Source organism: Pleurodeles waltl, chromosome 3_1, assembly GCF_031143425.1.
Source record: "Pleurodeles waltl isolate 20211129_DDA chromosome 3_1, aPleWal1.hap1.20221129, whole genome shotgun sequence".
NCBI lineage: Eukaryota > Metazoa > Chordata > Amphibia > Caudata > Salamandridae > Pleurodeles > Pleurodeles waltl.
In genome coordinates, this window is record NC_090440.1 from 1,754,971,229 (window position 1) to 1,754,995,502 (window position 24,274).

Genomic DNA, 24,274 nt, shown 5'->3' on the forward strand with positions numbered 1-24,274 from the left:
GATTTTGAGGGAAATAAAGTCTGGCTGTACCAAGACTTATTCCCAGTTACACTCCAATGCCGCAGAACACCCCGTCCCATCACAGAATTCCTCAGGGAACAAGGGATCCACTACAAATTAGGTTATTGTTTTCACTGACTTTTGCCTGGAATAAAGAAACCAGGAGTGTCCGCACACTGGAGGAGGCCCGCTCACTGCTTAACTTCATTAATCAACAGGAAGAGAGAAGCACCGCCACCCCGCCAAGATCACTGGCAAAACCTTGAAGGGTTTGCGAGTCTTCCCAGACTACTAGGAAACATATTCAGAAGCATTCAGACATGGAAAGCCATAAAGAACAAGCTGCTCGCCTGCATCAGCTGCAGCAACAGGACAATGCATCAGATCACGATTCTGATTAAGGTGCTACCAGCCCTGGGTAGTCTGGCTTCTGTTGGGCCCCTGCCACTGGACCACATATGACTGCTGCTTCTCCCTTTAAGGATACTGGGCATGGCCATTGACGGAGCTCCCTGTCTCCCGCTATACCGATCGAAGGAGATGCACCTTCCTAGAGATACAGACCCTTGGATGCTTGTTGCTTCTGTCCTCCGGAGGGGACATATGTAGTTCTGTTGTTGTTTGCTCTCTCTTTTCCGTTATTCCCTCGTCTACCCTTTTCTTGCAAGACATGCACCATACACTCCTTATCACTGAGGCACCACAAGTCAACTACCTAGCCATGTCTCAAATAGCGCACACAATCACATGACTTCATGGCTAAGATTCTAAGCCTTAATGTCCGAGGCCTTAATGCACCACAGAAACTGGTGGGGCTTCTTACCTTTCTTTGGGAATCCGCATGCGACATCTGTCTCCTTTAGGAAACCCACCTCACCCGCACTGACTGAAAATGGATGAGGTCTCATTGATTTAACTGCCAATATTTCTTCCCAGGGCCGGGGTTGCCATTTTGCTGGCTACTCATTTCCCAGGGAAGGTGTTGCAGACACTAGCTGAGCTCCTTGGCAGGCTGCAGTCTCAAAGCACAGCAGCTTCGGGCACAAATTCTACAGAAAAGGACCCCTGAAACAGAAAGTCCACAGGGTATTCAAGTCCATCAGGACGAACAAAAAGCGCATGACTTTGTTTCTACTCTGGCCTACACTCAGGGGAAGCGCTTGACATGAGAGCAACTGAGGATTACCTAGCCCAGGTGCCTGTCCCCAGCCCCCCCAGGATGAGTCTTCCAAATAGACATACAACCTTCCGAGGTACTTGTGCCTATACAATACATGCCGCAGGGAAAGGCGCCTGGTCAAGACAGGTTTAATTCCAATTTCTACAAAACCTTTGCAACCATCCTCGCCCCTCTCCTGGCTTTTCTGTTTAACTCATTTAGCGATACAGGTGATCTTACAGACTCCATGAAACTGCCCATCATAAGCATTCTTCCTAAACCCGGTAAGGACCCATGCACTGCCCACCATACCAACCTATATCTAAAATAAATATGGATGCAAACATTTTCACCAGCATATTGAACGTCTTGCCTAGCCCCCTATATTTGAGGTCTCATTGACCCAGACCAATCCGGGTTTATACCTGAGAGGGGTTGCAGTGACAACACCAAACACCTCTGCCATCTTTTAGACAAAGAACACGTCGACGCTTACCCATGATGCTTCTGTCTGATGCCAAAAAGGCCTTCAACCGTGTCCTTGCCAGATTTGGGATCAGCCCATGGTTCAGACAATGGGCTGGATGTAGCTATGCCCACCCTCAAGCACAGATCAGGGTCAATGCGTTGTTGTCCTAGTCCTTTGAGATAGCTCGGGGCACACGTCAGGGATGTCCGCTGTCCCCAATTCTATTTGTCCTCTATATGGAACCATTCACTGAAAGAGTGAGGCAACACCCACATATAACGGGCATTTCCACTGGAAGACAGGACCATAAGTTAGCCTTATACACTGACAATGTGATTATCTTAGTGACTACACCTCCTGCTTCCTTGCCACCTTATAGGCGAGATGGAGAAATTTTGACATACATCGGGCTCTAAAATTAATTTTCACAGGCACTTAATGTAACAATCCTGATGGTGGATCAGGCAGTCCTAGAGAATCTCTTCATGTTTGACTGAACCTCCCAGGGGGTGGAGTACCTGGGACTCCAAATGTATTCCACCCCGGTGCATACTGCTCCTGAAAACTATGCCTTGCTTCTCTCTAAAGCTAGAGCAGATTTATCTGCCTGGAAGAAATACATCTTGTCGTGATAGGGGTGTTTGGCCGTGGTTAAGATGGCCATGATCCCCAGAGTTCTTTACACCATGCACACATTACCCCTACTACCGCCTGAGCATGCCCTTGACAAACACCTGATAAGTGACTTCTTCTGGCCTGGAAAAAAGACAAGAATGGCATAGAAATGGACATACTTGCGTCAGGCCAAGGGGGGTTTGGGTGTGCTGCAATTATTGAGCTACTATCAAGCTGCTTAGCTCCGGTACATGGTGGACTGGGTTAGGGTGAGAACTGAAAAGCAATAGTGCTTCATAGATCAGACCGTCAGCGGGATACATATCTGGAAAATCCTGTGGCTTCCTAAATTACATTGCCCACCGGGAGTATGCATCTCCCCAGTGGTTCAAGCAACAGTAGGGGTGTGAGATAGTGCAAGGACAACACCATCTCTCCTCCTGTGTATCTCCTTTATCTCTGCTACGGGATAACCCAGACTTTCCGGCGGTGGCCCAGGGGAATGCATTCCTATGTTGACAGGAAGCCGGTAGTAAGATGGTGGGAGACCTCTTTGATCTAGAGGGGTTCATGGACTTCACCTAACTCCAGATTGGCTATGGCCTTCCCTCTTCGGCATCCTGGCAATACATTACCGTTCGCCATTGGATGATGCAGCCTCATATGCAACCTCACACCAGCCGGTCTTTAACACCATTTGAAAAATGGCTCTTTACACGCCAACCAGACAAACAAATCATCTTTAATATTTATACATTTGTACTCAACCCTACCAATCCTACCAAAACTCCAGCACAACAGAGATGGGAATGGGAACAGGAATGTGGACGAGAATCCCTCCCGTGAATGGCAGAACATTGTGTACCAAGCACGTGCCTCAGCCTGCAGTACGTCAGGTAGGGAAATGTTCCTAAAAATAGCTCTTTACTGGTATTACACACTGGCTCGGATGGCCCAATGGAGGCCGGGTGGGATCCTAACTGCTGGAGACACTGTGACCAAGTTCGTACTTTAACAAATCTACTCTGGCACTGTCCCAAAATACAGAAGTTCTGGACGGATGTCTTAGCAGTGGTTGACAAAATGTGTGACACTGAATTACCTTAATTTCCTAACTATATTCTGTTAGGCCTCCCAAATGTTTTGACCTATCCACATAAATCTGCAAGAGGACAGGTTATTACATTAGTCCTTGGTGCAGCTAAGCAGGTTCTGCTATCCCATTAGGGTATGATTGCTGTACTGATGCACTTAGATTGGCTTCACTAATTGTGGGAACTAGGGCCAGATGTATCATCACTGCCCTTTGCGATTCGAAAAAAGAGATTTTTAAGAAATCGCTATTTCCAACTCTCAAGGTGCCATGTATCACATTTGCGAATCGGTAATAGCGATTTCTTAAAAATCGCAAATGCTATTACTGAATCGCAAATTGCGATACCGGCCCCATTCGCAGCTATGGGCCTGTTGGCCCATATCTGGGAATTTTTTGCATTTCCAAAATTGCGATTTCTGAACCAGAAATCGCAATTTTGGAAATGCAAAACCCCAGGGTGCTGGGGGGCTAAGGCCCCCTCTGCTGCACCCCAAAAAAAAATGGGGGACATGTAAGGTGCACACATGCCAAAAGGGCATGTGTGCTTTATATGTACAATTTAAAAATGCATTTTAAATGCATTTTTAAATTTTGCACATGGTTACCACCAAGTTCAACTTGATGGTAATTAACGATTCCTAAATGCCAACATCGCATTTAGGAATTGCTTCATACATGTGCTAAGAAATCGCAAATAAGGAGTCCTTATTTGCGATTTCTAATTTAGAGAGTCGCAATTTGCGACTCTCTAAACAGGGTCGCAATTTGAAGGAATCGCTATTTTAGCGATTCCTTAAAATTGCGTTCAGAATGTATTTCATACATTCCGAACTGGCATTTTGCATTTGCAAATCGGCATTCGCACCGTTTGCGAATGCAAAATGCTTTCATACATCTGGCCCCTAGTGCGGATGGAGAAACTCACTTCAGTGGCTAACCACACCCTTCAACAATTTGATAAAACTTTGGGTCCCTGTATACAGTTCCTATACAGGGAGTTCCAGGAGTTAACATGCCCCATCTATTTTTGCATACTGCTACTCTCACACTCAGCCCCCCCCCCCCAAGCAACTGATCCCTTCAAGAGTTGCTCACTTTGGTCTCTCCATGGGGAGTAGTGGGTGCCCTATCACACATCTCTTGGGTCTGTCGAGCCTATCCTTCCTTCCTCCTTGCCCATCCCTTCCTTCCTCTTCAACCCTCTTGACTATGTTACTCAGGGTTGTTATTGTTTTTCTTTGTTCCCCACCGGCCAGTGGATGTAGGTAGGATCTGTTGTACTTTTCTCTAGCTAAAATCAATAAAACCTAAACTTGTTGGGTTAGCTAGTTCCTTTACAATTTTAAATAATGCTTTAGAGGAGTCACTGTTTTCTTCCATTCCCTTCACAAAATAGCCTTTTTTGCCTTCCTGAGCAGTTTATGATAGCATTTCAGCACAGTTCTATACGCCAGGTGATCTTCAATGTTCTTCAAATGCCACCATATATGCTTTAGCCCTTTGCATTTCCTCTTTTCTACCCTCAGATTTCAACATTTCATTGGATGAACTTACGGCAATTGAAGATCCTGGGAGTTGTTTAACATTTTCTAAATATCTGAAAGCGGTTGCACAAAGTTGAACATTAATCAGTCTAAAATGAATTTGTGTGCAGTCTAAATTGAGAAAAGTGTGAATTTATTACAGAATACAATGACATAAGGGTGAACTTTGGGCGGATGTGAGTGTGATTAAAATGCAGATTGAATCTGAAGAGAAATTTAGAAGTTCAAAAATACAGCCTCGTTTGAGATTGGGCATATGAAAAAAGGAAATTCTTTACATGTTGCGTTATAAATTCACAGAATGCTTGTACAATAGAATTAGTTGGAATGAGTGTGAAAGAAGTTATGTTGTTAATGAGTTTTTGGCTGATGAGGGGTCTATATGTAGAGGAATTTAATATATTTATGAATAGACTGCCTATTTTAACCTATCACGCAATTGTGTAGGGAGTTGATATCTTGTATTGGCATTCTCACAGATTTAGCATGTGAATGAAATAAATTATGCTGTTGGCTTGCAAAGACATAAAAGTGGATTTAGACAGATTCTGTTAGATGCTACGATTCCGTCAACTAGTGGGGAACTTATTGACATGAAGATTAGAAGACTGTCAACACTGGTTGATAGCCTTGTTTCAAACACTGCTGAAACATTGATTGAAATAAATGAGGAATGAATGGCTATGTTTGCAATGATTATGTAAAACTACTTTGCATTAGTTATCCTTCTCGCACAGGAGGGCAGAGTCTGTAGAATGTTGAAGGTGCAACAGTGCTGCACTTTTATTTCTGATAACAGTAAGCCTATTAATGTTTATACAATAAGTGTAATTAACATCTCCCTTGAAGCAGAAGATCTTGAGGAGTGTGGATGGTGGGAATCAGTTGGTACCTGGATTGGTGAGAATGCAAAGGGATTTAGGAAGGTTGGTGAGTAGTTTGACAGTTGAGGAGGAAGTGTACTCCCCTTTGTACTAACCCCCAAATATACTTTTTTATTTGAGCAATTGGTTTTGTTCATTTGCTGAAGTTGTTTGATGTAATCGTTTCAAACTGAGACTAATTTGTGGGTGTAAGAAGAAAGTGCCAACAATGTCAATAAATAAAAGGAAAAGAGAGATTTTCAAAATGGAAGACTTAAAAGCATAAGCCTATGACGTCAAAAAGATGAAAGAATCCAGATGAGAAAAGTAGAAAATGATGCATGGTGTATTATGAAATGTAATAATGGGATATTGGTGATGATCATAATCATTGGAGGACGTTTGTTCGATTTTTCTTTAATTAGAAACATATATGTGCTTAATAATATGAAATGCGTGCAGATGAAACGAAAAAGGTATGATGTGTGGAACTGTTTTCATAACCTTTTTTGTAGCCTACTTTTATCTAGGATTCAAGTAGACATGGCTGCTGACTTCATAATATTCATTGTGTGTTTATTTTACTCATTGACACCACATACAGCAAAACGTGCACTGTTTCTTTTGTATGAAATGTTGTTCTCGAAGAACTCCCTGGAGGAAGCCATTAGATATTTTCCAAGGCTCTTCCTGATAGAGCACTGTATTACATTCACTGAAGAAACGTTGTATTGATCATGTAGCTATTTTGTTCTGAAAGCCTCCGGATGACATTAGATAAGAAGGGGCGAATTGCACCATACTGACATAACAGTTTCTATGATTTTCGATAATAAAATTGGCTATATAAAACCCTCAGTTCTGGGTTGTGTCAGATCTCTCTGGGTTTCTACTAGGCTTGCTGCCCAAATCTGTGTCAATTTGCTGCACATTTAGGTATTAGTCTGTTTTGCAGATGTTGCTTAGTGTTGCATTTATTTTAAACTCTGACTCATTGTGAAAATTGTTTGACATTTCCTTGTTTGAATTCTTGAGATGCTGCTATTTTATTTTATTTTTCATACTTTAATATTTTAATAAACCTTCCTGGTTTTCTAAATTTCTGATTGATCTTGATCTCACTTTTTGAGTTTATTCCTACTTTTCAATTATATTGTCAAATGCTGCTTAGTCTTTAGGGACATATTGTGTCATCTATTCTTGAGGACAGCATCATCCCCGACCCCTCATCTGAGTGCTAAGAGTATTATGACTATCATACAGATTATTTAAAAAAAAAACAAGGTGGTGGACGGAATACTTGAATTAATCGCAGCCTTTGCCAATTGCTTGGGCTGCATCCCAATCCATTGTTTTTTGGCCACCATGCCACCTCAGTTTGGAGCCTGCCACATGCAAATCAGTCTTGACCCTACTCCCCATGAGTACAGTGCAGCAAAAACTGCCAGGCCATTTCCTCCCTGGACCAGAAACAACGATTCTGGGACTGGTTTTTGGGTATCAACCCTCATCAGCCAAGATAGCCTAAATACAGTGGTGCATTGAGCCCGGGACCCATGTCTGGGCATAGCTGCCACGGCAAATGCAAAAACAACAAGGTGATAGATAAAATGCTTGAATGAGTCTCTGTCACTGGCAATTGTGCGGGCCTCATCCCAATCCGTTTGTTTTTGTGCACAATACCACCCCAGTTTGGACCACGCCATATGCAAATCAGACTTGACCCTGCTCCCCATGGGAAAAGGCCAGCCCAGGATTCTTGTTTTTGGTCCAAGGAGGACCTGGACTGGTAGTTTGGGCTGGATTGTTCCCATGGGGAGCAGGGTAAATTTGCATGTGGCTGTGTCCAAACTGGAATGGGGTGGTGAGTAAAACAACTATGGATTCCGGCCCAGATCTGTGACTGGGGTTGAATGTTTGACCTTGTTCAGCATTCCGTTCATCATATTTTCTTTTTGTATTTATCATGCAGAACATGACATGTGACAAGATGGCATACTGTGATAGCTACCTTACAAATCATATACAATGCCCTCCTGATTACAGATAAAGATGCCCTCTGCTTCAGTCACCTTCAACACCATGGCTCAACCCACCCTCGTTCACACCGTGAAGTCTAGAATATGATTCACTGGAAATGTTCTCCATTGCCTCTCCTATCTATCCAACCAACACCAATGTCTGCACATTGGCCACCGCCAAGTTCCAAAATATCCCTAATACCAACAAGTTCCCCCTTTTTTAGGCTTGCTCCTGTCACCTTCAGCCTTGTTATGGACACCGTTGGTAGTTGTCCAACATCTCAAACATGGCCTGCACCTCCTACAAGCTTGGATGTCTAACACCATCCTGAAGCTCATCCTAACCAAAACAGAATTTCTATTATTCAATAAGGACACCAATCAGGAACTAGTCTAAATCCTGTTTATTGACATGTACCTGGACGTGTGCAAACTCCAACTTTCAATTGAATTTTAACTTTCATCACCAATCTCACCCTGAAGGGTAACGCCATCAAGAAAACTAAAATGACCTAGTGCAAGCTCTCTCTACTAAATAAAGTGAAATCCTTCCACCTAGCAAACAACTTCAGAACCGCATTTTAAGCCCTCAAATGCCTGTATTTGGGTTGTGATAACGTCCTGCTTAATTGCCTCCAGCTTTCCACTCTGGCCCACCAAAAGGGCATCCTACATGCTGCAGCACACCTCTGATGGAGCTCCACAGTTCCTCTCAGCAGGCCTGCATCATCTTCAAATGACATCCACATATCCAGTGAGAATTACCATAGCTTGCTCCAAGTTAGGAAAGAGCTGAAGACATACCTTTTAAAAAAACACTACATCATGACAAAGTAACAGTTCATTTTCCCTCTCACTACCCACTCCATTGACTTTTTCTTTTCAGTGACTATGTACAATACTAATGGGCATGCACAGGCCATGGTATCCTTTGTATAAAAATACAGGCAATAAATGTTGGAACAGGAATGTCCCAGGGTTGATGTATGGTCATATTCCCTGCCGTGGGTGCCCATACTGCATGTTCCTGTTAACCTGGTTTTTGATTTTTGGTCATGTCACATACTAATCCTATGTGCATGCATTGACCTTTTGTGAAGATGATATGTTCTGGTCCTTGTCCTAAACCTGGAGGGGCGCACCAAGAGAATTCTCTTAGTGACAGAGGATTACCAACCATGTTAAGGGTTTCATACGTGGTCTTGGCCACACACCATGTTTAGGGAATTATACTGACAGGCCTTTTATCTATGATGCATGAATATGTGCTTTCAAACCCATTCATCTAAGGCTCCCCAGCTCGATTAACCCGTAACTAGGCCACCAACATCATGTACATGGGGGCTAGCACCAATATTGAGGCGTGCACGATTGATACAGGCCTGTGGGTTCCAAGACCACAGCCTGGACAACAGTAAAAAATGGAGGATGGGTTGATTTTCCCAGACAGCATATGTGTATTGTTGGCATCTACAAGATGGGAGGTGAGAACACCATACGCTATTGTGAGGAAAGAGGAGACAGGCTTTCTTTAGAAATGCCAGCCCCCTTTTATGACACATTGGGTTGCAAATGACTCTGACTGTGGCTGCCATTAGGCAGATAGTGGGGCTGTACAATGAGGCCTACGGTATCTGATATAAGGGAAAGGATTCATTTGAAAGAGAACCAATTCCTGTCTCTCTTCCTAATCTCCGTGGGAGGGAGTTAATACCTCTTTGTACGTTTGTGGTTGGCACTCTGCCTGAAGACTGTCCTGCTGGGCAGAGCACCATTGCACAAAAGGGCCAGGGCAGAACAAATGAAAGGGAAACTGACCCAAGCCAGTTCCAAGAAAGCAGACCTGAACTACACATCCTTCATCTGTGAAATCGGTATAAAGGAGGTAGCCCAAGACCTATGGGAGTTTGTTGTTGAGGTCTCTTCTACCGAGGAGGGTTTACCCTCCAGGGTATTCAGGGAGGAGGGTTTACTCTCCAGGGTACTCAGGGGCTACTAACTAGCCAAGAGTAGTGTCAGGCTGGCAGCCAAGTCGCCAAAGGTGAGGAAACATCACCTAGTGTCCAATCTCAAGAAGGAATTACTGGACTATCGTGGGAGTGAATACATCCGGTCTGTGAGTGAGGGAAGAAAGTGCCAACCCCCCAGGAGTTGCTGATCATGGAAAGGACTGCCGTGATTCACCTTAGCAAAAGATCCATCCAGCAGTGACGCGCTAAACAGCTGTGCTGAAGAAATCACAGTACTGCTGGAGTTGGCAGTGCAGTGTTTGTCATTTATCCTTACTGGAATAACTGCCTACAGCAGCCCATGTGCCCCAGAAGTGGGCTGCATGATAGTGATGAAGCAGAAAATGAAGGTTTTGATTTATTAACGCTTAAACGTAGTGCTGAAATAATCATGTGTGATATTAACCGAACTAATTAAGATTGTACGGGGACAAAATGTGCCCTCAGAGTAGTTTGCCATCATTTATATGCGTGCTTTATATAACGTGGTGTATTAGAATTGCACTAATCCGACATAATCATAAACGTGTGCTACGATTTGCTTGTTTGAAATGTTTTAGCTTAGCATTACTTTAGCGGAGGCTTCGGCCTAGTTGCCTGGTCTCACGGTTTAGATGCTCGTATTTTTCCACTGTGCTAATAAACGTGTATTCTTGCTTGAAGCTGTACTTTTCCACAGAAACTGTTCACATGCTTATCTTAAAGTTAGTGCCAGCCTGGCATATTTTCTCTTTAATTCAAGGTTGACTTGCAGGTGCGGACAATGGAGGCTCTGAGAGTAAGCTAATTGGGAGACAATGTTGCAACTTGCGTACCCATCTCCAAGGATAATGTATGCTTAAGTAAAAGCTTGAGAACTGTCGTTTTTGATTGGTCAATTTGAAGCTAACCTATGAACCCTCCAATGGAGACCCTACTGGACTCGAACTGTTGTCTATAAAAACCAGGTGCACGAGGAGAAAGTAGCCATTACCAGCTCGATACCCGCCATTTTACAGACTTCGTAGCTATTATGGCCCACTTTGCTGCGACGCCATTTTGAGAGACTTTGATTCTTTCTCTAATCGAGAGAAAGAGACTTTAAATGATTCTTGCCCTAGAGACTGTAACTTTGATTTGGTCCCTTTGCATGAAGTAGTAGTTTTACCTTGCCGCCGTGAGGCATTTGCCCCGTTCACCCCTGCCCCTTTGTCCCGTCCCATGCTGATCGAGAAACGGTACCCATGATGACCGAAGAACGGTACCTGTGAGACGAAGACTTCCTTGTATGCTGATCGTAATTGGTAAATATGAAAGGAAATTGTAAAATTGCATTGTGTTTCTTTTAGGTAACCAACTGCTGATTTTTGGTAAGATCCCTAGTTAAGAGTTTTGCTAAATTAATGTTGTTTTTGCATGAAGTCCCACATGCCGATGCTAATTTGAGGTTAGACGAGGATTCCATATGTCGCACGATGCAATTTGAGATCTTGTTATGCTGACTAAATGTATGCTATTAGTTCATTACAGATTATCGTATTAGTGATTTGCATTGCCATTATCGAATGCCTTGTGATTCAAATGCTTCATAGATTACACTTGTTTCGACGTTATGGACAGCTATTAATGTTCATATATGTTTATCATTTGGTGTTGAGACACATCTATATTGTGCTAGCTTTGTTAATATAGGGAAATAAATTCACTAACTTTGCAATAAACTGGTGTGGTTATTCCTGACTGAAAGGTCAGGGTTCGCCGAAATGTATTCTGGATTAATTGTAAAGTGTTATGTTGTTCAAGGTGTTGCTTATGTTCGTTATTGATTATTGATTTTGATGAGATTGACCGGGTTAAGAGTACAGAGAGTTCCCACTAAGTCAAAAGATTCATCGGCCTAAAGAGCGTCCAAAACATGTAAAATTATTAGTACGGACCGCTCTATCAGTAGATGGTAGCAGAGGATGGTTACGTCTTTTGGGACCCTGTACTATTAAAGTACATGGTGTCGAATTAATGGTTACGTCTTTTGGGACCCTGTACTATTAAAGTACATGGTGTCGAATTAATGGTTACGTCTTTTGGGACCCTGTACTATTAAAGTACATGGTGTCGAATTAATGGTTACGTCTTTTGGGACCTTGTACTCTTAAAGTACATGGTGTTGAATTAACGGTTACGCATTTTGAGACCCATTCGAAAAGTTGAATTAGATTTTCTTGGATAAAACAGATTGACAAGATGATGATGGGCTAGGTCCACCGCGACTTTCCCGGGATCTCGGAGCTTGCGAATGGAGAGAACGGAGGTGTGGGATCAGCGTTGGCGGTACTAGTGATGGTATGAGTGAAGTTAGGGTTTTGCGCTTGCACAGCTTATTGCCGCAGGGTGTGTGAAAAGGTTGCGAGGATTTTCTTTTTTAAGGATAGCGGAGGTGCGACTCCGAGTGTGAGAGTAGGGAAGTCGTCGAACTTCATGTGCGTGTGGCGCTTTGTGCATAAAAAGGTCCACGTGGTTGTTGTTGTTGAGACGGGCCCTGCGAGGTCAAGAGACTCCGGAGTATGTTGATCCATGTTGTGGTCTGGGCGGTTTAGTAGGTTGATCGGGCGTGGTCAACGAGTTGGTACGTGCGTTAGGGAGTGAAAGAAACTTCGACTTCGGGCTTTGACAAGATTCTAAGTGCACTAGAACAGATCATTGACAAGTTGAGAGTAGGTCTGCGGGTCAGATTTGCTTGCGAATGTGGGGACTGAGAAAGACGGAATAGCGGCCAGAGGCTAGTGAAAAGTCCCGAGGCTAGTGAAAGGTCCCTAAGGTCCTGAAGCGACTGTGTTACCCTTCCTGTAGTAAACCGACAGATCTGTTTTATTTTTTGGTAGCTCGCAATATATGCAAGAAGTTGTTACGAAAAGAGGTGAGTGAAGGAGGACTAGCCGCGAGGCTTTGTCAGCTGCAGTGTGTGTGAGTGTGACGTCACTAAGAGCCGCGCTGGGATAGGTTGGTTGCAGAGAAGGGTCGCGCACGGATTGGACGCAGTCCGTGGGACTCGATTGGAAGGGGAAAGGCAGGTGAAGAGTATTCCGGGAATTAAAGTCACCTATTGATTACAAACTTTGTGAAATAAAAGCGACCTATTAATTATATTAATTATAAACTTTGTGAAATAAAAGACGAGAAAATGAAATTCCTTAAAGCATTTAGGAGTGCGATGAAGGGGGAGTCTTACATTAAAGCGAGCGTAGGAGAAGAGACGCCGCCTGAGGGTACACCAGCTTACATTGTAATGGAAGAAAAGGGGGTAGCTCCGTGCCTTTGGCTAAAGCAATGGCACAAGTTGACAGAGAAACATGGGAGCGTAGCGTTCCCGATACATGGGACATTCAATATAAGGATTTTAGAGAATTTGAGATTCACTATGTACGACATGAAGGTGCCTCCAAGGCCAGCACAGTTTGAGGCTCTAGCAATTTGGGAACTAATGGCCAGACAGCAACAGCAAAAGAAGTTCGAGACCAGAATGAGGAAGGTAGAGAAGACACTAGCGGATGCTAGGTGGGATAATGCACAGAAGGTGTGGAGATCAGATGTATTGCAGGGGATAAAATTATTCCCCGCAATTACTAAGGAAGGAGAAGAGACAGGTAAGAAAGCCACCTGTAAGACAGACAGAAAGTGTTCCAAGGATAGAGAGGACGAGGAAAAGTTGAGAAGAGAAGAGGAGTTAGAGGATGAGGAGTTGATAATGCAATTGCTGAACGACCGTCCACCACCTTATGCGGAGAATGGACAAGGTCTAAGTACCAGTTCTGCCCCTCCGGCACCAGTACAGAACAGTGAAACCCAGAGTTCAGGAGCGTCATCGGGATCTAAGGACCCGAGTCTGCTGTTCACCCCGCAGATACCGCAGGTTAGGAGAATATATCCAGATGTGCCCGTGTTGAAACCAGCAGAAAATTATCAGCCGCAGATGCCAGGGTACTACAACAGTGATAACAGTGCAAGAATGATTCTAGATCCAACAGTAAGGGGAGTACAGAATGGTTACAACCAAACAATGGCACAAGCTGAATGAACTCAGTTTTTGATGCCTCAAAAGCAGATGCAGGGAGGAAACGCATATGCTCAAATGACGGGGAGCCAGATGGGCATGCCGGCAATGATGACCCATGGTGTGGGAATGAACATGCCTCAGAACATGGGGAATGGACAGAACCCAGACGCGATATCCTTACCAATTACCGTAGGTCCAGCGGTACCTCTGTATAGTCAGCCTAATTCGGGTCTGAACAGTCAGGGATCAATGCTGCAGAATGGGACAGAAAGAAGGTGCATAGAAAACACTCCAGGGATAACTCCGATAGCGGCTCAGCCAACTGGGTCTGGGTCCTTGATGGAGTTTAGTCCCATATGTGCTCAGTCAACACTGGTGAGGTCGAGCCCCCCACTGATAATACCTCTCACATCGAACACTGAAAAGCTGCCGCAGCCATCGATGGCAGTCGATGTAAACGCTACCCTGATGGGGGTGAATGCGCAACAGCTGACACAGTGGTTCAACAGTCTGAATTCTACACAAAGTTCAGCTAGTGGGAAAGGAGAAGACTATATGAATAGGGTCAGGTTGAACATGGAAGCACAAGAATTGGTGGAAGGGACAATGGGTGTGAACAGGTTAGAGTCCTACACGGAAGAAGAGCTGAGGTATCTATGTCCCAGGATTACGAAGGAAGTGAACAAGATACATAAGAGCTTGCAGGAAGCAGCTGACAGAAACGGGGTTGACATAGACAAGACGAAACACTTGAGCAGGAGCTACAGGTTAGATTTTGTGACCACAGATTTTGAACACATGAGGTCAGCAGGCATGAAGACCCACCTTAGAGAATTGCTGCAGAGTGCACAAGTGTGGAGGTGCTTAGACAAATGGGAAAGCAGGTGGGTAAAGAGGAAGGAAAAGAGGAGGGACAGTGCTACAGAACACAATGAGAAAAGACCGCAGAGTAGTGATACAGTAACAATGTTACCAATGAGGGAGACAGCAGGGGGAAAATTAGTACATGTACCATGGCACAGAAGCGACATTCAGTCCTTTACGGACGATTTTCCCAAACTAAGAGAGAAGCCGATTGAATGGTATCAGCAGACTGATAGGTTTGTGAAGCTTGCAAAATGTCTCTGGGAAGACCTGAACACTCTCTTTGAGATTGTGGTTCCGGCGGATTTGTGGGAGGATTGCAAAAGAGCTGTAGGTTGGCCGACAAGTGAACCTGAAAGGGACAGGGAGACAGGTGCACCGTCACCTTTGGTGATGAGCTTGTACTATAAGGTGATTGAGCATTTGAAAACGAAGGTACCCGCGAAGAATGTGGATTGGCAGAAGATTGATCGAACTGCCCAAGAGACTAAGGAATCGATTCATAGTTATTATGAGAGGTTGTTGAAGGCGTTCAAGAATTACAGTGGCACGGAAACAATAGAGGCGAAGGACATGCTCCATTTTGTGTTCAGATTTGTGGAAGGGCTGAGGCCAGAGATAAGTCAGATGATAAAGTCGCATTTGATTTGTTGGCAGTCTAAACCGATTGATGAGGTCTTGACTTATGCGAAATACTGTAGAGACGAAATTGAAGTGAAACAGAAAAAGCTGAAAGAGAAGGTGATGATGATGCAGCTTAAGGCAGCTCAAACAGGTTTGCAAGGTCTGCAAGGTTTGCAAGGTTTGCAAGGGATGCAAGGGTTCCAACAGCAGGTACCACAACAGCAGTTGCAGTTGCAGGGAAACATGGCGTTTCAGCCACAGGCCAGAGGCAGAGGCAGAGGAGGTTTTGTGAATAATGGTCCGGATTTGAACACTGTTGTGACGGGTGTGCAGGCGATGAAGAAGGTGATGCCGTGTCACGTGTGCGGAATCGTCGGTCATTGGAAACGCGAGTGCCCGATGGTGGTGCAGGAAGGTGCAGGTGTAGGTGCAGGTGTAGGTGCAGGTGCAGGTGTAGGTGTTGGTCAGCAAAACAATGATGTCAATGCATTTCAGACAATGAGGGGACCGAAACTGAGAGGTCCAAGCCCAAATTTTCAGACTGTAAATCAATTGCAGGGATTACAACCTATGCAGCCGCAGCAGATGCAGATGCCTCGTATGCAGATGACGCAAATGCAGCCGATACAACAGCAGTTACCTATGGTACCTAATCAGCAAATGCAAATACCCTTGGCACCAATGAGTCAGCAGCAAGTGATGGTTCCTCCACAGGTAACGGGTCAGGTAATGAGTACAAATGGCACCGTACAACAGTTCCCATTACACAGTGAGAGTGGAATAAACAACGTATGGGAGAGTGAAAGTTCAGGAGAAGAAGGAGATTGTGTGCTTGCGGCATCCTTGGAAGTTGATCAAAGGGGTCCGTACGTAGAGGGAAGAGTAATGGGTCATCGTGTCTCATTCTTGGTTGACACGGGAGCCACACGTTCAACAGTTAAGAGCAGTGAAGTACCAAATTTGCCACTCTCAGGGAGGACAGTTCAAGTGGTGGGAGTAGCAAACAGACACCTGACGAACCCAATTACAGATCCGGTTCCAGTCAGTATCGGTAACTACCAAGGGGTACATCAGTTTGTGGTATGTGACTCAAGCCCGATAGCACTGTTAGGGAGAGACCTATTGTGCAAATTGGGTTGTTCGATCATGTGTTCGAACGAAGGAATAACAATCCAGTCGAGCAGTGATGGGGAAGAAGAGGACAGTGTAGAGGGGGATGAGATGGAAACTGTAGATGAAGAGTATCCTCTAATTTGTCTTTTCCCGATGATAACTGAAGAAGATATCCCAGCCGAATTACGGGAGACAGTCGGAAGGGAAGTGTGGGACATGACAGGGAAAGAGGTGGGATTGATGAAAGGAGTGGAACCAGTGAAAGTGACTGTAAAGCCCAATGCAATCTTTCCCCAGACCCCACAATACCACATGCCACAAGATACCCTTATGAAAGTTGCTCAACTTATTGACGAATTTGTAAAACAGGGGGTACTGAAAGAAGTGTTAAGCAGTCCATGTAATTCACCAATAATGGGACTAATAAAGCCGAGTGGAAAGGTCCGACTCGTGCAGGATTTGAGGAAAATAAATGACATCATAGTCAAGTGCTGCCCTGTCGTACCGAATCCAGCTGTGATAATGTTTCAAATTCCTTGCGATGCTGAATGGTTCTCAGTCATCGATTTGTCACAAGCATTCTTTTCTGTGCCTCTTCATGAGGACAGCCAATTCCTCTTTTGTTTCAAATTCCTAGACAGAGTGTATAGTTGGTGTCGAATCCCTCAAGGGTTTTCTGAGTCACCGTCAATATTCAATCAGATCTTAAAGAAAGATTTGGAAGAATTAGAATTGCCATTTGAGTCAATTCTAGTACAGTACATTGATGACCTACTGGTTGCATCAAAGACAGAAAGTGGCTGCACAGCCGATACCATTGCTCTGTTGAACCATTTGGGAAGGAATGGACATAAGGTGTCTCCTTCCAAATTACAGTTCTGTCAGAAGAAAGTGAAATACTTGGGTCACCAAATAGAGAAAGGGTCACGGAGAATAATGAAGGAAAGGATTACAAGTATACTCCAAATGAGTCCACCAAAGACAAGGAAGGAAGTGAGGAAGTTTTTGGGAATGGTGGGATATTGTCGCCAGTGGATTCCCAACTTCTCGTCTCTAGCAAAGCCCCTACTGAAATTGACCCAAAAGGATGCCTTGGATGAAATTGAGCTGAAAGGGGACGAGATGGATGCTTTTGTTGAATTGAAAGAGTGCATGTGCAGGGCTCCAGCTTTAGGTATGCCTGATTACACGAAGCCATTCACATTGTTTTGCCATGAACGTGATGCATGTTCTTTGTCTGTCTTGACTCAAGCCCATGGTGGCGTGAACAGACCAGTAGCGTATTTTTCAGCTACTTTGGATCCGGTTGCAGCAGCACTCCCAGGGTGTTTGCGCGCCGTAGCAGCAGTTGGTATCAGCCTCACTCAGAGTGAGGGAATAGTGATGGGACATCCAGTAACAGTCATGGTCCCTCACTCAGTTGAGATACTTTTGACCCGCTCACGAACGCAACACATGACTGGAGCAAGACTCACAAGGTATGAAACGATAATTCTGGGCTCACCGAATGTGCAGCTGAAAAGGTGCACTACGTTGAATCCAGCAACCTTGCTTCCTGGAGAAAATGTCGAAATTGAGAACGCTGAAGACGTCGAGCATGACTGCCTTCAGGTGACTGAATTTTGCACAAAACCCCGACCGGACATCAAGGATACCAAGCTTGATGAAAATGACCAAATTCTTTTTGTTGAAGGTTCATGTCTAAGAGATGGGATGGGGATTTTGAAAGCAGGATATGCTGTATGTACTGTAACAGGTGTCTTGGAAGCGGGATGGCTTCAAGGAGTCTATTCTGCACAAGTAGCGGAACTTGTAGCCCTTACCAGAGCATGTCAACTGTCTGCATTGATGAAAGTCACCATTTATACAGATAGTCAATACGGGTTTGGGATTGTGCATGACTTTGGACAACTATGGTCGCAGAGAGGTTTCCTGACTTCTTCAGGATCCCCAGTGAAGAATGGGGAGAGGATAAGGGAATTGTTACATGCCATTCAAGTGCCAGCCGAAGTTGCAGTGGTAAAGTGTAGTGCTCACACGAAAGGACAAGACTATGGGCCTGATTCTAACTTTGGAGGACGGTGTTAAACCGTCCCAAAAGTGGCGGATATACCACCTACCGTATTACGAGTTCCATAGGATATAATGGACTCGTAATACGGTAGGTGGTATATCCGCCACTTTTGGGACGGTTTAACACCGTCCTCCAAAGTTAGAATCAGGCCCTATGTGTCTCTGGGAAATGCATATGTGGATCAAGTCGCAAGATTTTGTGCCTTGAACTGTATATTGCTAAGGGATGATTGGAATTCAATAAGTGAACCAGAACTCGAACCAGCTGAAGCATTTGCCTTGAAGGTCGTAGATACAATAGAGGAACTAAAAGCACTACAGAATAATGTCAGGGAGGATGAAAAAGATTCCTGGATTAAATCACAATGTATAAAGAGACAAGACGAGTTATGGGTTTCACATGAGGGAAAATATGTTTTGCCAAATAGTCTCTTATCGCAGCTTGCGCGGTTCTATCATGGGCAGGCTCACCTAGGGAGAGATGCCATGATAAGATTGTTAAAAACTGATTGGTTTAACCCCAGATTTCGTCAAGCTGCAGAAGCAGTTTGCCATCGATGTGTCACTTGCCAGCAGATGAACCCAGGAAAGGGAACAGTTGTGAACGCGAGCCACATTGGTAGGGCAAGCGGACCTTTTAGTCGAATGCAGATGGATTTCATTGAGATGCCTGTGCATGGGGGTCTGAAATATGTGTTGGTGATTGTGTGCATTTTTAGTCACTGGATTGAGGCATACCCCACACGTAGAAACGACAGCCTTACAGTTGCCAAGCTATTGTTGAGGGAGTTGATACCACGTTTCGGATTCCCGATCTCTTTAGAATCAGATAGGGGAAGTCACTTCAATAACGAGGTGATAAAGTTACTTTGCGAAGCGCTGAACATTGAGCAAAAGCTGCACTGTAGCTATCGCCCTGAAGCCTCAGGACTGGTGGAGCAGATGAATGGTACGCTGAAATCGAGAATGGCAAAAATATGTGCATCGACAAATTTGAAATGGCCTGACGCATTGCCCTGAGTGCTAATGTCAATGAGAAACACTCCTGATAGAAAAACTGGATTGTCTCCGCACGAAATTCTCATGGGCAGGGCTATGAGACTTCCTGCAGTTCCCGCAAACATGCTTTTGAATATTACAGATGATATGGTGTTAGACTACTGCAAAGGACTGGCTGACGTGGTTCGCTCTTTCTCTCACCAGGTGGAAGCGACCACCTTGCCACCGATCCAAGGTCCAGGACACGCACTGAAAGCAGGTGACTGGGTCGTGGTAAAGAAGCACGTGAGAAAGTCGTGTCTGGAACCCCGTTGGAAAGGCCCTTTCCAAGTGATCCTGACGACAACTACTGCTGTGAAGTGTGCGGGGGTTCCCAACTGGATTCACGCCAGTCACACAAAGAAGGTGCTGTGTCCCACAGATGAGGAAGTTGAAGCGCTGAAACTACCAGTGCCTGACAAAGCAGTGCCGAGTGCTGAGACAGAACAAAAGCGAACTGAAAGCGAACAGGCAGAAGCAGGAGAGAAAGAGATATTCTCCGACGACGAAGACACCAACTCACTTGGGGGAGACCAAGGAGAAAGTTCAGACAGCGACGAAGAAGCTGCAGGTGACAAAGAGCCTGAAGCAGCTGAGGGTAGCAAAAAGCCTGAAGCAGCTGAAGGTGACAAGGAGCCTGAAGCAGCTGAAAGTGATAAAGAGCCTGAAGAAAGTAACGGTGACGAAGGGCTCGAAAAAGGTGAAAAAGCAGGAGAGCCTGATCAGAGGAGGGCTTTCCCAGAAGCAGACGATACAGAAAAAGAAAAAGAGAACGTGATCGATTCCCCGGAAGAAGGGGACAAGGCAGAACAGAACGAGAAGGTTCAAGCTTCCACAGAAAAGACTGCAGGTCCATCAAATGGACACGGCGCAAAGAGAAGACTAAGTATCTCACCAATAAAAGAAAAGGGTAAAGAAAGTTTGAACGACGGAGGAAGGCCAAAAGTGAAAGAGAAAAGAAAGGAAGTGACTGTCGTGGAACAATCGTCAAGTGAGGAAAAGGACTTGACAAAAGAGGAGAGTACCAGCGAAGCAGAATCGAAAAGAGAAGCAAAATTGAAAAGAAAAAGGATACCAAATAGGAGGTATTCCGGTCCTGAATGGGCATATGCAGTCAATGATGATTGGACTGACGAGTTTGTATCTCTAAGCATCGAGAACGAAGAAGAAGAAGAGATACCAATAGAAAAGAAAAGTTTCATAGACTCTGTCGATTGAAAGAGTAAATGATATTGCTCGCTACAATATAACGTGAAAGAAACAACCAGCTGAGACATTGTTAAACCGGATGAGACATTTGCTAAACAGATAAAGACTGAGTTATTGCCGAATTGAGACAAATGCTGCTAACCGATAAGTGACTGGCCTTTTGAAGAAGACGGTGTGAACATTGCGCTTGTTCAGCTTTGTAACTGAATTGCTAAATAGTTTCATTTATAAGTGCTTCTAGCTCTCTGATTCTATACAGATCATGACTAGGTACGCTACGCAAAATAACAGAAAGAAATATTGTAAATATGTGTGTATAGGCTTGGTAATTACATGTGTAATAATAATAATGGCAATTGTGATTGGAATGCATGGAAAGGGTGAAAGTGAGAATATCGAGGCTTCTACTATTGCTCCTGTTACTGTCACTGAACTAACACCATTGAAAAGACTAGCATTGGATGAGAGGCTCTTGCACGATAAGAAAGAGCTTTCGTATAACGTTTTCTATCGCTTACTAACAGAGTATGTTGAGACTATGGATGCGAAGGATTGTTATGTGTGTACACAGATACCGACATCAGTAAAGGAAGGGGTAACTTATCACCACATGCCTCTTACATATGGGATTACATGTAGTATAGTAATGTCTAGGTTTTATGGTCAAACTAACATACAGTATTTTTACTCGAATTATGATGTTACCTTTGCTTATGTTCCTATAATAGCGCAGCTTAGCCAGACTGCTAAAGATTGGGATGCAAAAATAATGAGGGAATTTTTCGAGCCAATGCAACCTTTTGAAACGGCTCATGCTCATAGGGAGAACCTTACTTGCTCAGTCTCTGCTGTAGAAATAAGCTTTTTAGATCGCACAGATGATAGAAGGGCACAAATGAATGCGAAATTAGAAAAGGAGCTAAGTAAGAGGACTTCAGTAGATAATTATGATTTTGCCGCTATAAAGACACAAGGGAAAATAGCTTTAGATGCTTGGCATGTAGGGAAATTTTGTATCTATCGAGGTGAATCTTATTATGACAATATTTTTGTAGGAGCGAGTGAATGCAAACATACGTTTATTTTTAAGGCCAAATGGACATTCATGATGAACGGACTTGACCCTGTCATTCCAGGTGTATATTACATTTGTGGGCATAATGCTTATTATCGTCTTCCAAAGGGATGGTGGGGGAGATGTTATTTGGGTATAGTGTTCCCAAAGGTTTATCAACTGGATGACGTATCGATGATTCAAAAGACATCTGGATCCCATCGTATCCAGAAAAGAGAGACCGCAGCTGCTGTGGTAGGTGATATATTTGGAGCCATGATTCCTTCATTAGGAGTTGTGTTGAATTCCATCAAGATACGAAAGTTGTCTACTATAGTGGATAACATGTTGACAAAGTTTTCAGGTGCTATAATCCTGATAGATGCTGAGCTTGCAGCGGAAAGAGCCATGACTCTTCAAAATAGGCTTGCTTTAGACATTCTTTTAGCAAAGGATGGAGGCGTTTGCAAAATGATTGGTGCACGTCACTGCTGTACCTATATACCTGATAATAGTGTGAAGATTAAAACTATGCTTGCTAATCTAACAAAAGAAAGTGCAGATTTGAAGGAATTGAAAGAACCAGGAGTGTGGGAGAAGGTTGGAAAGGGACTTGCTTCAGTGGGACATTGGATTGGGGGAATTTGGAATGGAATATTATTGAAAATAATAGAAGGAATATTAATAGTAATAATTTGTGTGTTTGGAATTTGGGGAATAAAAAGGGGAATAATAATGATTATGGAAAGAATTAAAAGAAGAAAAGAAGAGAAAATTATGAAAAGAATGGCAGAAGAATACAAAGCGCAAACTAGGGGTACTAAAAGGAAAAGGGAACTGACAGAATTTTAATGGAATAAAATTTGTGGGCGTGATTTGGTGTGATGACAAGTAGTCATCAGAGGAGGGATTGATGAAGCAGAAAATGAAGGTTTTGATTTATTAACGCTTAAACGTAGTGCTGAAATAATCATGTGTGATATTAACCGAACTAATTAAGATTGTACGGGGACAAAATGTGCCCTCAGAGTAGTTTGCCATCATTTATATGCGTGCTTTATATAACGTGGTGTATTAGAATTGCACTAATCCGACATAATCATAAACGTGTGCTACGATTTGCTTGTTTGAAATGTTTTAGCTTAGCATTACTTTAGCGGAGGCTTCGGCCTAGTTGCCTGGTCTCACGGTTTAGATGCTCGTATTTTTCCACTGTGCTAATAAACGTGTATTCTTGCTTGAAGCTGTACTTTTCCACAGAAACTGTTCACATGCTTATCTTAAAGTTAGTGCCAGCCTGGCATATTTTCTCTTTAATTCAAGGTTGACTTGCAGGTGCGGACAATGGAGGCTCTGAGAGTAAGCTAATTGGGAGACAATGTTGCAACTTGCGTACCCATCTCCAAGGATAATGTATGCTTAAGTAAAAGCTTGAGAACTGTCGTTTTTGATTGGTCAATTTGAAGCTAACCTATGAACCCTCCAATGGAGACCCTACTGGACTCGAACTGTTGTCTATAAAAACCAGGTGCACGAGGAGAAAGTAGCCATTACCAGCTCGATACCCGCCATTTTACAGACTTTGTAGCTATTATGGCCCACTTTGCTGCGACGCCATTTTGAGAGACTTTGATTCTTTCTCTAATCGAGAGAAAGAGACTTTAAATGATTCTTGCCCTAGAGACTGTAACTTTGATTTGGTCCCTTTGCATGAAGTAGTAGTTTTACCTTGCCGCCGTGAGGCATTTGCCCCGTTCACCCCTGCCCCTTTGTCCCGTCCCATGCTGATCGAGAAACGGTACCCATGATGACCGAAGAACGGTACCTGTGAGACGAAGACTTCCTTGTATGCTGATCGTAATTGGTAAATATGAAAGGAAATTGTAAAATTGCATTGTGTTTCTTTTAGGTAACCAACTGCTGATTTTTGGTAAGATCCCTAGTTAAGAGTTTTGCTAAATTAATGTTGCTAAATTGTTTTTGCATGAAGTCCCACATGCCGATGCTAATTTGAGGTTAGACGAGGATTCCATATGTCGCACGATGCAATTTGAGATCTTGTTATGCTGACTAAATGTATGCTATTAGTTCATTACAGATTATCGTATTAGTGATTTGCATTGCCATTATCGAATGCCTTGTGATTCAAATGCTTCATAGATTACACTTGTTTCGACGTTATGGACAGCTATTAATGTTCATATATGTTTATCATTTGGTGTTGAGACACATCTATATTGTGCTAGCTTTGTTAATATAGGGAAATAAATTCACTAACTTTGCAATAAACTGGTGTGGTTATTCCTGACTGAAAGGTCAGGGTTCGCCGAAATGTATTCTGGATTAATTGTAAAGTGTTATGTTGTTCAAGGTGTTGCTTATGTTCGTTATTGATTATTGATTTTGATGAGATTGACCGGGTTAAGAGTACAGAGAGTTCCCACTAAGTCAAAAGATTCATCGGCCTAAAGACGTCCAAAACATGTAAAATTA

General features: G+C 43.7%; 1 long non-coding RNA gene across 1 annotated transcript in view; it reads left to right on the forward strand.

Moving 5' to 3' along the window:
• Positions 1–5,130, forward strand: part of LOC138283424 (uncharacterized) — an 84,184-nt gene extending 79,054 nt beyond the window's left edge. Inside the window, exon 3 of the long non-coding RNA XR_011201251.1 lies at positions 4,866–5,130. This is a non-coding gene — a long non-coding RNA (uncharacterized lncRNA). The remainder of the gene's footprint in view (positions 1–4,865) is intronic.
• The last annotated feature ends 19,144 nt before the right edge of the window (positions 5,131–24,274 follow it).